The sequence below is a fragment of the Anser anser genome, assembly GCF_964211835.1.
Source record: "Anser anser genome assembly, contig: HAP1_SCAFFOLD_60, whole genome shotgun sequence".
Classification (NCBI taxonomy): Eukaryota; Metazoa; Chordata; class Aves; order Anseriformes; family Anatidae; genus Anser; species Anser anser.
The window spans coordinates 563697-580708 of record NW_028153867.1 but is presented as its reverse complement, the minus strand read 5'-3'; the positions used below and the strand labels follow the sequence as shown (position 1 = coordinate 580708).

Genomic DNA, 17012 nt, shown 5'->3' with positions numbered 1-17012 from the left:
AGCGGCTGCGGGTGGTGGGTCCCCGAGTGAGACCTGGGGGTGAGAAGTCATTTGGGGGATGAGAAGTCGTCATGGGAATGGGAAAGTGTTGGGGGTGGGAGCAGCCACAAAGGTTTAAATTACTCAGTTGTTTTATTGGCCTCGCGTGATAAGAAGACTCAACTCTATCCACAAAATCCTGGCTGATGAAGGAACACGGTGCCCAAAGTAGAACTTAAATAATTTAGCTGAGTTTGTAAAAGATCAAAAGTGCTGAAGCAGTTTGTCCTGGTTCCAGTTAGAACAGAGTTAATTTTCCCTCATAGTAGCTGGTAGGGTGCTATGTTTTGGATTAGGATGAGAAGAGCGCTGATAACATGCTGATGTTTTAATTGTTGCAGAGCAGTGTTTACACCAGGCCAAGGACTTTTCGGCTTCTCGCTCTGTCCCGCCAGCGGGCAGGCTGGGGGTGCAGCAGGAGCTGGGAGGGGACAGACCCAGGACAGCTGACCCAAACTGGCCAAAGGGGTATTCCATACCATCTGGCGTCATGCTAAACAATACATAGGGGTGGCTGGCCGGGGTGGGGGGCCGGCTGCTCGGGAATAGGCTGGGCATCGGTCAGCGGGTGGTGAGCAATTGCGTTGTGCATCACTTGTTTTCTTACACATTATTATTATTAATACTATTATCATTATCACTATTATTACTATTATTGTTATTATTATATTCCTGTCTTAATAAACTGTCTTTATCTCAACTCACCGGCTTCACTTTCCCGTTTCTCTCCCCCATCCCAGAGAGGGAGGGGGGAGGGTGAGCGAACGGCTGTGTGGTGTTTAGCTGCCAGCCGGGTTAAACCACAACAGGTGACAGGCCTTTAACGACACTCACGACTCAGAAACATTTGCCGATGCAGTCAAACGGTGTCTATTAACACGAGGCACTGAAGTTAATTGGTATTAAAAATGAGCCAAAACGAAAGGCAAGTATCTGCGTGTCCAGCAGAATGACAGCGATCATCACCATTTGATCAACCTTCCCTGTGAGTTCTGTCTGCAAGTTACTTTGAGGTAGCGCTAGAAAGAAGCGGTTGGTCCGGAGCATCCCTGCAAAAAGAAACATCCACGGCTTAAGTACCGTTTACTCTTTTGGTATCCTTTTAAGTACTTTTTACCCGTTTCGGACTCCTGCCTTTTCCCGCCTCACTGATGACAGCATTAGTAGCCCCTCAAGCTACTGTCCTACAGCCTTTCCCATCAGTGAAGAGATAGGAAAAACCCCACTGCTTCTTGGAAGAGAAAACCAGCAGGTTTTTGAATAAAAGCACTCTCTGTTGCAGCTAGGTACAATGAAAAGAGTTTATGAAATCATTACGGGACATTCTTGTAGAAAACTTCCTCAAGCTTGGAAGAAAAAAAACATTTCAGCTAAGTAAAACAGAAAATAACTGGAAGAAGTGAAGTATGGCGGTGTTGGAAAAGTTGCTTCAAAGACTTGTTTAATTAAAAAGAAGGAAAAAAGCAAGTTCCTACTGCAATCCCATCTTTGTCAAACTGATGGCGGGCACCAGTACGATGTGTTCAGCTAACACAGGCTGGAAGTTGTAACTGCAGCTGTGAAGTTTACCCAGTAAAAAGACTCCGCAAAGCATTCTAGCAGTTCCGATGCAATCACTGCTTCCTGAATTTGTGACTCATGGTTAACACGGCAGTACAGGAAGAAGTCTGGCATTCACTGTGCTCTTACGGTAAAGAATCTGCACTGCCGCACACCATCCCAAGCCAGGTATGCGCTCCTAACAGGAAAGGACGATAGGCTGATAAGTCTCAGCAGAGGGAAAAAGACATCAGAGAACTACTTTATAACAGCAGCACGCGGGCTGCAACCAACGTTCTCTTCCTCTCATCATTTTCATTTCTGTGGACTCCAAGAGAATACACTCCCAACATTTTTCAGCTCTGGAGAACAAACAGCCCAACCAATCTCATTCACTGAACTACAAAACTGGTATTTTCACTATCTAGTCCGGAAAAGGAGGCGCACGTCTCTAACGTACAGTGTAGAGACATTGTTAATAGGCAAAGTCTGCATAAAATAGGTGGCCACAGCCTGATTTTCTGACGTTCAGGGCCTTGGGTCACACACCACCACAGTATCAGACTTAATGAAGTCACCAATCTATGTGGGCCTCTCGTTACACAGGTCACATGTTATGGACCAACCTCTCAAAGGCCAAAAAACAGCACTGACACTGCCGGGCCAACACACATCTGTAGCATCCCATTTCTGGGTGACAACACAATGAATGTTTCCACAAAGTACTCGATGCAACCTAACTACTGTGTTTGGTGATGCAAAGCAAGCCGTGTCAAAGCAGCGTAGCACCCAGGCACATTCCTGGAAGATGTTTTGCTGCTCACGTTGAAGAAAATAGATAAAAAAATCCTGTGCAGTTTGCACTTCTGAGCTCAAGTACCACAGCTATGCACTACAATTGAAGTGGCATCAAACCTTGTAAGGTTTTGAAGCTTCAGCACTGCCATCCAAATTCAAGGAGGCTGCATCTATTATCTTGAATTTGCCCCAGCTCAGTCCCCTGAAACAATTCCATAGACACGTACAAGCAACCCTTTTCCCACCCAGATTCTTTGCTTCATCTATTCCACCTCTACCTTGTGTCATATTCTTATTAATCTGCCCCTCAAAAGACTCCCTGGCTCACACAAAGAAGCAACCCAACAAATCCCTGTTCCCAGCCACGTTGCTTTCATGCTTTGGGAAGAGTTAACTGCAACAGCTCTAACTGTGATGCCACCTCACCCCCTCCACCTATGTGAGGTTCTTTGCCTTCTGTCTCCTCCTACGTGTACACCTGCACTAGAACCAGGAAGAATGTGCTTCCTACAATACTCCAAGAGCCTCTTCTGTTTCAGGATGTCATCATTTCAATTCAGGACTGAAAGTATTCCTAGCAAAAACCCAACAGCTAATAGCTAACAGAAGCAGTTGCTGGTGATCAGCTACAAGTAACCTGGAAGTACTGAGGAGTCACAAAAGAGAATTTGCATTACATTTAAGAACAGCATGCAGCTTAGGACCACTGCTTTCACTAACTACACTAAGCCATAAAAAAGAATTGGATTCTTACCTGCCATCACAGCAATTATGGTTTATGTTGCCCCCAAAACACACACGGCAGTACCACAACTGTGTCAACTAGCTTTAACAGCTTCCCCAGCTATTAAGTACAGTAATTTCTGCTTCCTTTTTTTTCTTGGAGGAATATTCTTTTGTTTCCAGCCTCACTTACTTATTATACACACTGTTAATTAGCAACTATTTCTCCATATTCATAGGGTTATGGAGTCCCTATGACTGGAAAAGACTCTGTACCCTTCAAGATAAGAACAGCATAAAGGCAGCAACTCGCAAGACTGCTCTAGCTTAAAGCAAAGCTTTCCTCATTGCTCTCATCTCCTTTGACTTGAGTACTGTCATCCTTCTACCAGAGCTTTAAAACTTCATTACCGTGAATGAAGGAAGACCAGAGCAATCAGAGAGGGTAGCAGAGGGTATAACTTAAGGAGCTGTTACTAGGATTTTTTTGTTGTTCCTGGTGGACTATTTTTCTCCTTGCCAGCAAGGAGGGAAAACCAGCAAGTTGTTTTCTCCAAGATTTGTTTTTTTTAGGTTTAAGAACACGGATTATGTTGTAGCAATTTCTTCGCTGTAAAGCGTCAGCTGAGAAGTCTAACAGTAAGAAGGGCAAGGGAAAACTGAATGCTGATGCAGAGAGTGCCAGCAGACACCATCCTCATTCCACGGGATGTTTGTAGCTATGGCAGTTGAAGTCTACACTTCCGTATGCTTAACATACCCTATTTATAAGCCGATTTTAGCTGACCTAGCATGTATCAGTAGTACAGTTAGAGCCAGCAGCCTGCAGGAAAAAGTGGGCACAGGTGTTTCCATAGCAAGGCCTGTGAGTGTCTCCCATACATACTTCCAGTCTAAGCAAGCACATGAAAGGCTTGGCTTGTCGCTTACCTAAGGAACCAGGAAAACAAGGGAAAGCTAGATTTTGCTTGTGTCCTAATGCCCATATAAAAATAAAGACAGATGAAATACCCTTACTACCTTGTTAAATTCCATAAGCCGGAAGAGAACGTGCTGCACACAGGTACAAGTAAAATCCCTTGCTGGCAGGTTTGCAGAAACAAATTTTTTATTTACACAGGCAAGTCTATCTTTAGACCCCATTTACCTCTTTACATTTCTCGAATATTTACATGACTTCATGATGCTCCAAGAAGAGAGTGATGAACAAAAAGATTACAGAAACTGTCAAAAGCATAGCAAAAAAAACCCAACCTATCATTGTGCTTTAAAACTTATGAGCCAGAATAATGTAGAAGAAATGTAGTTTTAGCACTTTGGTCCTAACGGTCATGCTCTAGAAGACACTTAAATAGCAGAGGGGATTTCAGAAGTGACCGTATCCAGAGGTTGCCAGTGACAATTCATGAGTGAATCGTAGAGTTCTTCGCTTGTCTCCGTGAATTGTCTGTTCATTTCATCAACATCCAAGTAGAGCTGTGGATCTGAAAATAAAAGCCTGGTAAGTCCAAGTATCAAATCTGAGGCATGCGCACAAAAAAACTTCATGTGAAATGGCTAATAAAATGTATTTTAAGCTAAGTGTAATAAGCTATTAGATCTACTAATTTTAGTGAGGTATTTAGTCCTCTAAAATTTTGAGCCTCACAGCTCCAACTTTTGGGAATTTGTATATTAGAAGGCTGGGACTAGAATTGTCTTTCAAGATAAAGACAAAGACAATGTTTAAGATAGTAAAGATAACGTTTAAGGATAATCAGCCATGAAACCCTCCCAAGAGTCATTTAATTCACTTCTACGGCAATACACGTTACATAGGATAGTTTCTAAACACTAACACAAAATGCCTCCACGTGAGGAACTTTGCAAACCTTCCAGGACACAAATATGTTTTGTACCGTATTTGTAAGTGCAAGCTGAATCCTCCTTTTGGAATCTGCAACATAAGCTTTTACCTCAGGGTGGAGAACAAAGCTTTTGCATATTACTGAGTTTCTAATATAAAATCTGTTTAGCGGAACCAATACAAAGAACAAAATTCTGTCAGACCATTTTCAAATGGGAATGAAGGCACAGGTACAAGAAACCTGCTGCGAAGCATTGACAGTGTCCCGTTTTACTTGATGCGGTCAGTGTATGCTGTATCAGCTTTAAAACCCCAGCTGATTGCAGATCAACCCCACAGAGGTTTGACCTCAGCTGAATTTTCAAGATGTTCTTCATCCAGTAGAGGTTGGCTTGTATTGTTAAAAGGCACAAGGATGGCTAAACTCAAGTGACAATGATAGAACCCTTATTACCGTCAGTAATTAGGTCATCACCGATTGCAGTCATAACCGAAGATTCCTGAAAGACAGAAAAGGCTAAGTTTAATCATAACTCATTTCAGAAAGCATCACAGATTCAAAGTGCTGCAGTCTCAATCCATTCCTTCTTCCTACAACTACAAGGATAGATGGCATTTTATCTATTTATTTTTAGAAGAAAGCCAATATTACAGTACAGGTTGGAAGGGACCTCCGGAGGTCACAACTAATACATTGACCACGATAAGACCACTTACAACAACTGTTTAATTTGCTTTAAGCAAAGCAAATCAGAAGAACAGGAACAGAAGAAGCGTACGCAATTATGCTGTCAAAACCATTCTTTGGTATGCGTGAACAAATAATGGTGTATAAATCACTAATTCTATGGATTTACTATTTAAGCACTTAAATACAAACACCTCTGAATGGAATCTGCTCTTTTAACTTCACACTAAGCAGAAAGCATGTTTTCAACTTCGGATTCTTTTTGCTGATTCACACAAATCTGTACAACATATTATCTGTGAAATATTTTCTTTACAGCAAGCGTGCACTATCTTTACCTCAAAAACAGCTGGAGCCATTAAAGAATCTCCTAAAGAGCAGTCTCCAACAGCTTGCATGCTGTCATAGGGAGCATAGGAGCTGTAGTTGTAGTCAGCGTAAGCATCGTAACTCCTCTGCGAGTGGTAGTTCTGGTAATCTTGGCAATAATCATTATAGTTGTATGACTGGTACCGCTGCAATTCTGCTTTCAGTCTGAAACATGAGAAGTTGCATACAGTCAGAGAACAAGAGACTGTAAACCCAGTTCTGAACTTAAACAATTTGTCAGCTTACATACTTCAAAGCTTAAAAGGAAGCTTTCCTAAACAGTCACCTAAGTGACAGCTTAAGTCACAGCTCAAAACCTCATTTCTATAGAAGCAAGCATCCTCACCTTTGCCAATACCAGAAGGAATTGTTCTCATGGATTAACTCCAGAGCCTTGACATGGTTACCTGTACACATCAAGTATTTTTAGCGTTGGCATAAGCAAGCTGCTGCTAAGTCTCTGTGCTTTGCTAAAGATTGATTTAAGACCAGAGACATTTATCAAGCACAGCTGCTTTAAAGATGCAGTCTTAACCCTTCTATCTTTTGTTTGGTTAATTACTAGATCTTATTTCCAGAAAGAAGTGAATGGAGTCAGATTATCCATTTCAAAGAAGCATCTGACGCCGCCTGTCAGTTTGCCATGTCTACCTCCACCTGCTCAGTTTTTTTGTTTGTTTAAAGTCCATTAAACATTCAACAGCTGCCAACTATACCGCTCAGGTGAAGTCAGTCTTGCTTAACAACACAATCGCGATTCTCCAGCGTGACGCCTTATTATTAGTGGGAGAATTACAAAATACACTGGTTCTTAAGAAGAAAGGGCCAGCTGATTAGCTTTCACTACTTTCCCTTTCAAGATTTTCTCAGGGGCAGCTTCAGACTAATGACAAGAACCAAGACAAGTGCTATCTGTACTAAAACTGAGGTACACTGCATAAAGAACATTCAGATAACCCAGCTGCATATTCAAAAAAATCCGCTGTTTAGACTTGTCTTCACTGATTCTGTACTTGCAGACCTCCTGTGTCTGCAGTGCCCAGTTTCTCTGACTTGAATTGGGGATGCAGAGAAGTGAGTTCTATGCTTTTGGGGAAGAATACAAGCTGAAGACATTCTGAAATAGCTTCCAAACTCAGCAAACATGAGGGACAAACTAATCCAATGGCTGGGTATTTCAATGCTAAGAGAGCACGGTACTCAGCCATTCAGAAACGTATTACTGATGTGTATTTTAATACCTACATTTGTTTCAATACTGCAAAGCTACACAAGTTCTAATAAAGAGGTAATCCATTGTCTTGTTACTGTAGTAAACAAACAGAAGATACATCATCTTAGGTCTTCTGCTTCCAACTGCACTCTTCCTACATACAGTTGTGTAGGGAAGGAAAATCTGAAAATACTGTTGACGTTCTTCTGGATAGCCGAAGCAAGAAAACATGTTTGTGGCTTATTCTTGTTTTCAAAATAAAACAATATTAATTTAATCAAAAAATTTTGGCAAAGAAGTTTGGACAGTGCTCTCTTGGAGAAGAGCATTTCCATTCTAAAGCAGAAGGAGGCAACATTTGCAGAATTATGCTAGGTAAACAGAAACAGAAGTGTCATTTTTTACTATTTAACAGAACACACAAGCTAACCTCATGAACATACTGAAATTGTTTATATGAAGTCCTGTTTTGTCAGTATCCTGAATCAAAGTTCATCAAATTTGGTATCAATTCTTTAACCGTTCAGAGACCTGAATTGCCTTAAATAAGTGATAGAACTGAGCCGGTAGAGTAAGAAACCCTCTCAGGAAGTGCTAAGCTTTAAACTCCCCATTGCCCTAAGCTCATGAAAAGCAAAGAATAGCATTCTAAACCTGTTCTAGTAATAACGCCTTTGGCTTTCCCCCTGCGTTCCCATTTTTCCCCCCCACTTCTTTCCTGTCAACCCACTATAAAACTAGTTATGTGCTTCTCTCAAACTAGAGGGAAAGCTCTAAGAACAAGAACTCCCTAGCATATAAAACCACTTGTTGTCCCTTCTACCTTATGCAGGCCCAAACCTGAAAATATTTACCAATGCATTCAGCTTTGCTACTGTTGAGAAACAAGGCTGGTTACAATGGCAGCTAAGCCCAAGTTGCGCTGTCTGGCTAGACTTAACAGTTGGATTCCCCCAGCCATCCTGAAGCAGGTTGATGAATCCAGGGAGTCAAAACATAGGACTTCTGCATTTCTGGTTTTGTAGACTGCATCCTGTGTGCAGCCACTACAGCAAGGGCCACAGACTTTCCAAAGGCAGAGCTACAAGAATCTGATTATTTAGAATAACTGTATCAATGCACAACTCCTTGGTTACCTTTTAGAAATTCCTATGCTCAGCCGGATTCCTTTTCCCCCCAGACCTGGTGCGTTCTGGCAGTCTTGCAGTGCCCTCATCTGATCACCTTGCTCACCAAATCTGACATAGGCATACCCTCTACTATTTTCAAAAGGGAGAAAACCAATTCTAGTATGCATAACAGTTACAAAGCTAACGAATTCAGTTTCTGTCTTCTACAAAAAACAGAAGATAGCAGCTACTATAGCTTCTATTACTTAAGCAACCTCTCTGGCATGTGCACGTGCACAGAAAAGGCTTTCACCAAATTAAAACACTTGGGCCAGAAGCAAAAAGCTTATTCCTTGGTAGCATTAAGATGCAACTCACTGAGAGCCAGCAAAACAATACATTTTAAGTGCTCTCTGCGTAAGTAATCAGATTCCATATTTCTGCATATACAGCAGTTAATCAGTTAGCACTAACCCACTCCTTTTGGAGCCACAAACTTTATTGGTCACAAACACCAAGAGCTGGCTGTAATTATCTGAACCAGTATTAACCGGTACCTCTGAACTCTTCAAACAAAAATATCTTTCAGGTGCTCTTAGAAGAACAACATCAATTGCCTGCAACAATTTGATGGCTTTGCTAAACGGAGCACTGAAAAGCACAGTGGTACAGTTTCTTTTGTAGCCTGTTCAGAAATTATAGCCCCGTGCCTACAGCTTCAAATCAGGCCAAGCTTACCAGCCCAACTCTTACAGCTTAAGTTCACTGCACTCGAATGCCTTCAAGACGTGCTTTTAGGAGCCATGGAGAAGAACCCTCTGGTAAGACCACCATTATAAAGTACTGAGTGTTGTTTTACACTTAAAATAAAACTATCTGTTACAGTCATTCATCAGCTTTCCCTAGGCTGCTGCTCTCTCGCTACTGAATGTGATCCTGCTCTCAGTTTCCCACTAACTTTTTCCCCCAGCGGTTATGGCCTCTTTTCATCTATGACACTTTTAAGGGACTACACCGTGTTGAAAAATGCTGGTTAACATTTCCTTTTACACAAGGTGCCTCATCGAATTTTCCTGACTAAACCAAACCCCAGAACCTTAACTAGAAGAGGAAGCACACAAACACACATGCCTCCCTGGCCACCATATCTCCCCAAAACATATCTGTTCAGTAACAGACCAACTGTAAGAATACTGCGATTAAAATCAGTATAGCTCTATACACTGCTTTTGTTCGGGATTACTAGCTAATGTCCTTCCCCTTACCCCTTCTGGAATTAATACTGAATTCTGTACTCCAAAACGCGGTTCTTAAGTCATACAAATGACATTTAACAATCAGAATTTTTCCACACAGTGATCCTCAATAAAAACTTCAATCCTCTACTGCAGTCTTTCAACAAATTAAAGGAATACAAAACTGGCTAATAACTGTTCAGTGATTTTTGGACCTTTGTAGCACTAGAGTAACAGCAGTACACTCTGCAGCATAGTTGCAAGTATGTGGGAATAATCTCTTTTTTTCTCTGAAAGGTGTGAGGCCTCTATTTCACCCTACTAAAGATTTTACCACCAACTGTACTGCTAGCATTGAGACACTGCAACTTCTGTGCTTGAATGAGATGCAGGACAGGTTCCTTAAGGTGTCGCAATTTTTCGTCTAAACCTAGTGTTGAGATGCTGTGTCTTTGACTCTTCAGTGTCAGCTTTCTTTCCAAACACTAACGGAGCAGCAGTAGTGACAGAATCCTGCTTCTCTTCTGTCCTTCCCAAAATAAACTGTGAGGCAGCTGCAGACTCTGCACCTGAACACTCTGAGTGAACACCGAATGTAAATGATGGCAAGGCAGCATTTTGTGGACGCAGTCGCAGTACCAAAACCTGCAGAAATAAGTGAATGTCAAGTCCGTAACCCACGGTGTATCTGCAGTACCTGAAGGTTTGAACTACATTCTAGTCCTGATCTTTCCAGTCAAAACTGTTTAACAAACAACCCACCAAACAGTAAAACAAACAAGAAAACCCCATGCTTCCTCTCTACATAAAACTTTTCACAACTGTGTTTTCTGCCCACCACCTGGCTTTAAAAAGTATACGAACTTCTTTGAAAGATCATGTTTTTAGTCTGAACTCCAAATGAACAACGTGTAGGGCATGTAAAGAACAAGCACGTCATTAATGAAAGCTTTTCTCTAAAAAGGATAAACTTATTCTTGGGGAAAAGTGTGGAAACAGAAGTTATCTAGGCAATATTCCTACAGGAAAAACGAATAATTTTGCCACACCTCAAAGGAAAAAATAATTGTGCTTAACAGGTAAGAAAATAAAAAAAATCAGAGCAAACCAAAAAATAAATCACAGAATATGCATCCTCGTTTTAATCATTAAGTATTACCTTTGAGCTCTGCTTTGGTGCTTGGCTTTGCACTTTCACAGGCTACACACTTCGTGGCCTCTGCTTTGTTTTGAACCAAGCAGGTCTCCCAATCCCAGCTTCCTTCAGGCTTCTTAAATTTGTCTAAATCCAGAAATTCTCCAGAAGGAGCAGAAAATGCAGATGCACTGCTACTGGTCACAGGTGTTGGACCCTCTGTGAGACAAACAAGACAGTTAACCATCCTGTTTGAACATGAACTATAAAATGAGCATTAACTTTTAAATTTGATTTGTCAAATCCCACAGAAATGTTCAAAACTACTCCGCAACTCCCCCCCCCCCGCCCCTGAAAAAAATAAAAGCCACCAAAAACCCACAAAGAAACAAACAAACAAACAAAAAAACCAGAGTGGAACTCAAAGCTTCCAAACAACACACAACTCTGTTCAGCACACAAGCTTCTGCTGCTGTTGACGACAGTGTAACCTCCATAAAGAGGCCTGACAGGTGCCTTTTAAAAAAAAGGTGCCTTTTAAGAGAGAAGCAGAAGATAACGCTTCAAATTCAAAACCGGAAAGACAAGAATGGCTCTTCCCTTCCACGGCACACGCAGAAAACTTTTATCCTAGTATTACTTGCATCGCTCTTCCTCCTGACAAGTGCAACGTAACCGTGCAATTCACTGCACCATGGTCACAGTAAACCCCTCATTTCCAAAATTCCTCCTTGCAATGGCAAGAGCCTCAGACAAAGATGCCGACTGACCGCTCAGAGGTTGGAAGTCCAAGAGAATCAACTCTGTCTGAAATCCATTATCTTACCTCATGAAATTTCAGTCTTACCGCACAGGATGATTACAAAAGCCCGGTCTAGTCCATCTTAATTTGTTTCTTCCACGATATATTTGCACAGGTGTTTTTCGATGTAATGGCATGTTAAATGACATTTAGAGTCAAAGTTAGAATTAGAATCGTATTTTAAAAACAATACAACCACGCTCAAAATCAATTACGGTCACACACAATGGGAAACAACCCAGTACTGCCCTGAAGAAGTTACCCAGCGGGTCACTCGCTTTCTTGAAGCCTACCACTGACCTTCATAGGCATCTCTCTGCTTTAGCTTAAGACTAGTTAAGACTACACTGTCTTGAAATCTGGCTTCACATCTCCCCTCAATTACATACAAACGGTGAGTAGAGGCATTTTGGACACATTCTGTAATTTTTTTTACTTATTTTTTGAAAGAGAAAAACGCAGTCATTTTTAACTCTTTCTATGGAGTTCTCATTTTCGCCAGTGAAAAATCACTATGTTGTTTTTAAATTAAGTCACTCACTTCAGCCACCTTCCCTCACCAGCTGCAAAGCCGGGGGTATCTGCATTGATCCAGCTCCGTACTAATACATTTCACAATCAGTTCAATTTATGCGACAGGCTGGAACCTGGGCTGAGACCTCTGAAGTGCCTGTAAACCAATCCTGCAGACAGCCGCTAACCCATCAACCGTACCTGGGAATCGTGTTGCTTAAAATATTCCATATATGCAACGTACTTTTATTCTGTACAAGATTCACAGAGGCTAGGATGGAAACAACAGGAAAAAAAGGACCATACCTGGTTTCTCAGACTGACAGGCTACACATTTGTTATCTTCCGTCTTATTTGGTACAAGGCATATTCCACAGTCCCAAGAGCCTTTCGCCTTCTTAAATTTGTCTTCAAAGCCCAGAGTGGCTGTTGTGTCAGTGCTGCTCGAGGAGGATGTCACTGTCACCGAGCTGTCTGTGACCACTGGTCATGTCAGAGCAGGCATTACTCCCGTTCCAGGTTTTGGTGTCTCACATGCTATACATTTTGTAGCTTCCGGTTTGTTTTGGACAAGACATGTATCGCAATCCCACGTTCCAGGTACTGTTTTGAATTTGTCTCCAAAGCCCAGCATCCCTGCTGGGGGCGCTGCTGGCTTTGAGGTGTCGCATTGACTTGAACTTACTGTCTGTTTCATACTCTCAACTGTTGAGGCTTTAGTAGCTTGACAAGTTACACATTTGTCCTTTATGTCTTTGTTTTGCAGAAAAGGGTCACATGTATCAGATTGCCAGTACGATGCTTGTTTAGAAGTCTCTTTACCTGCAGAAAAAGTTGTTATTGCAGGCCTAGTATAAACCACTGTGCTTGTTGTAGGTTGTGCAGACGTAGAAGAGCGTGTTTTCAACAATCCAAAGTCTAGGAAGCAAGAAAAAAAAGTCTTCCTGTTAGCGCAGCACCTCACTACATGTAACTAAGTGACTTTACTAGAGGGCAAAAATTTCAACTCAGGTGCCAATGGTTACAACTAGACATTCAGACCGAGCGCAACAGGAAGTCCCCAGAAATCTTATCTAAACGGATGAAATTTCATCTGCTGCACTGGGTCACAACAGAACATTTCGTTAAAGCTTCATTTAACTCTTTGTTTCCAAGCAAGCTTTAAATCAACATTTTCACTGGTTGATACAAGTACAAACAGACAGTAGCTGACTGAAATCTGACAGTCCAACGTGGAATGGAAATAATACAATTTGATTAAGACGCGATGCCCAATCGAATCAAATTTCTAAAGCTCCTCCTTCCGTAGCAGATGACTCAAATCTACTCCAGTAACTGTACAGAAGTTTGTACTCGGAGCAGCAATCCATGCGGTATTTTCCCACAGATGCTGAATATTAATTAAATAATAAAAACTCAAGACAATTGAACAACTGTCTAATTTTCTATAATCTTTTTCAAAATGCATCGGACACAGGACAACTCCTTATTTAAAAGGTGGCAATTTTAACAGAAAAGACAAGCTACTAATACAGAAAGACTAAAGGAAATGCATCTTAAACAGCAGCTCAAGTTGCTTGTAAATCTACCTTGAACATAGTTGTTTTGTGGTTTGTTTGTTGGTTTTTTTTTAGTCAAAAATGAAGTCTTTGAACAATGTGGATTTAGATTCTGCTTCTTTTAAACCGATAAAGAAAGTGAATGTCACTTCACTCAGAGGTCTTTCCTTAAACAAAATGCACAATGTATTTTCTCTCACTTAGCTCTTTCCAGTAGAGAAATGTGCTGCCTTCTTCACAAGTATGTAAGTTAGAAGAAGACTTTTGGGAAAAGATCAAATTCAATAAAGCCCTTTTTCTTAAAAGATATCTTTTCCACAGACACACTTTATGAAACTGTTGAAAACAATTGCAATTGCTTAAAAACAAAATTCAGAAAAGGGTTTTTAACGTAAAACACTCCACTTCTGTTTGCAGTTTAAATTTTAATCCACAGGAGCCATTGTAAGCTAAGGCCCAAAGATTCGCAGCTTTTGCCATGTATTTGGAACTGAAGCTCTTTCCTATTCTTTCTTCACCTGGGCTGAAGGTGGGACAGGAGTGTTGAGTTTTACAAACATTTCCTTTTCAATTCCACAAATTGTATTTACTTAAAATGAAACACCGATTATCTGGCTAATTCTCTTAGTACCTCATTTACAATTACATCCTAACACGTAAAGGAGATGCAACCCATCTGCTTTTCATCTTGCAGTTTTACTTCCAGCAACAAACACCACTTAGAATAGAAGGGGGCAGATGCACCCTAACAAACGCAGCGCTTAATGTAATGCTCTCCTACATTCATATTTATAGCAGATACTCTATTAACCATAAGTCGTGTGTTGGTTTTTTTTTTAATAAAAAATGCTAGCGTATTTTTTGCAGCATCTTTTTAAAAGGAGTTCATTATCTCTCCAGGATTTTTTAGAACGTCTAAGACGCTTCCTTCCTTTAATACGTGGGCAGTGGTGAAGGGACCACCAGCAAAATCTTTGACCTCCTCTTTCTGTGTGTTGATGTTGGTTGAGGTGGTGGTGTCTTTTGAAACAAAAGAAAACAAAAACAGCTTTCACAATGTGACCTAGTTAGAGCAGATTATACTCACTTTTGTTAGAAACAAGAATTTCCAGCTTTCATGCTTCTCACATAAGAATCTTCACAAATTCTACTTACTTTGCAATGCTTTATGATTACAAGCAAAACAAAAAGCAACAAAACAAAAAAAAAATATAAAAGCAGATCTGTCACTGGAAAAATACTGCAGAAGTCCAACACTGCCTGGAATTGCTAGCATGCGCAGACAGGACAGATTGAAGATTTAATAAAGAAAAAAAGGAAAATCAGCACTTCAGATCTGAAGTGCTAAAGTTTCAGTTACCTAGGGTAAGAAAGGGCGTCACTGGAGTACCACTGGGTCCAGAAAGTTCTGCCGATTTTACAACGGGAACACTAAATGTAAACCCAATCTGCTATGAACAAGAGAGGTTTTTCAGATTCTCAAGCCACAGGAACTTCAATCGAATGCACACACAAAACCAAATCTGAAAGCTGCTCTTCACATTTGTAGCACGCATGCTGAATGACAAATTATAAGCCAGAAGCCTACATACTTTTCTCCATCAAGGCAGATTCTGCTTTAGTGTTCTGCAACAGCCTACTAAATGCCTAAGAAAAAAAGTCAAGCTCCTTTATTATTTTACTTACAGAAGACGTAGGTAGCACTTCTGCCTCAGTAGATTTCACAACTGGAGATGAAAACGCAAACTCAGGACTGCTAACAGTACTTGTTGGTTGTATCTGTATTTTCAAAAGAATTAAAGGTTTATATTTAAGAGCAACAACTACTTGAATTCACTACCCAACAGAAGTCCCGCAGTGACGTCGAAAAACCTGATGTTTGAGTTATTTTGCAGATAAAAGTAATAATAAAACACAGGGAAGTTTCCAAGTGGGTATAGGACAATATCTTCAAAACCAAATTCCAGAAACTGAGAGGAAAAGCTGGAGATGCTACTTAGGTCTAAATGCACGGAAAAGCAAGCCAGGAAGCTGAAGAACGGCAAACTCAGCCCAATGATACTCCAAGAACTTCAGCAAACACCTCAACATGTTAAAGCAGCTGTCTACTTCAAACCGTACAAAAAATATTTCAAGTACTCTGGAACAGATTAATGTTTATTTTATTGCAATAATATGCCAATTATTGCACCCTAGGCTCATTCTATGTGAGGCTTATATGACCACGTTACCTCTAATTTAATAACTTAAATAAAGTTGTGGTTTAACCATTGCAGGCAACTAAGCACCACACAGCCACTCGCTCACTCCCTCCAAGTGGAACAGGGAAAAGAACCGGAAGTAAAGAAGTAAAGTTGTTAAATTTGAGGTAGCATTAATGACTCATCGCATGTAATGGCTACCTGGAAAGACAAATGCCATAACCCTGTACATACTCCCCACTCCTTCCCCTTCTTTCCCCCAGCATTTATTGCTGAGCACGATGCTAAATGGTGTGGAATATCCCTTCGGTCCTCTGGGCTCCGCTGTCCTGGCTGAGTGCCCTCCCAGCCTCTTGTGCATCCCCGACCTCCTCGCTGGCAGGGCAGCGTGAGACACAGAAAAGGACTTGTCACTGTGTAAGCACTGCTCAGCAACAGCTAAAACACCAGTGCCTTACCAACACTGTTTTGCTCACAAATCTGCAACACAGCATCATCTACTACGAAGAAAATTAACTCTACCCCTGCCAAAACCACTATAAATAACTTGGCATAAAGTCCACACCCCCTTTCCCCCGCAGACTTCCACAGCATTTGAAGCAGTTATACAATCACGTTAAATGGGAGTTGGCAGGCTCTAAGACTGAGAGAAGCAGAATCAAAACATTTATGCCTTTTTCCCCAAACTGGCATACAACCCCAATTCATTCAGCTGCGTAGAAACTAATATTTGTTAGTTTCATGAGCACCACAGAAAAAGTCAACTCGCAATAAAGCAGTATACTCATTGTAAACATTATTTATAGCATAAAGATTTACCTTGCCCGCCGCCGTCGCTGCTGCATCTGCCATGCCTGCCGCCTCCGTTGAATTTGCCACGCTTGTCGTTGCCACTGTTGACTTTGCCTTGTCCTTTGTCATCAGCAGATATGGCATGCCCGCCGCCATTATTGGACATGTCAAGCCTGAGGGCACTGTTGAACATGTTATGCCCGACGTCGCCGTTGTATATATCATGTCCTCCACCTCCTCCTCTGATAGATCTGTCAAGTCCTCCACCTCCGATGGATCTGTCATGCCCTCCACCTCTGATGGATCTGTCATGCCCTCCACCTCTGATGGATTTGCCATGCCCGTCGCAGCTGCTGGAGTTGCCGTGCTCATTGCTGCTGTTGAAACAGCGCTCGGTGACGCTGAGACAGCGCTACTACCAACGAAACTAGAATTGAACTGAGGCAGCGAT

The 17012-nt window shown here is 41.4% G+C and overlaps 1 protein-coding gene and 1 pseudogene across 2 annotated transcripts in view; both read right to left on the bottom strand.

The window, feature by feature from the left end:
* Nucleotides 1-17012, bottom strand: part of LOC310891268 (nuclear pore complex protein Nup153-like) — a gene marked incomplete at its 3' end in the record, with an annotated part of 267249 nt that overhangs the window by 145625 nt on the left and 104612 nt on the right. The window lies entirely within an intron of this gene.
* On the bottom strand, nucleotides 4244-15349 carry LOC310891275 (nuclear pore complex protein Nup153-like; annotated as a pseudogene). Its single transcript has 6 exons — nucleotides 15255-15349; nucleotides 12316-12927; nucleotides 10719-10913; nucleotides 5972-6111; nucleotides 5400-5445; nucleotides 4244-4583 (listed from the first exon to the last, which is right to left on the bottom strand). The product of its transcript is annotated as a nuclear pore complex protein Nup153-like (transcript).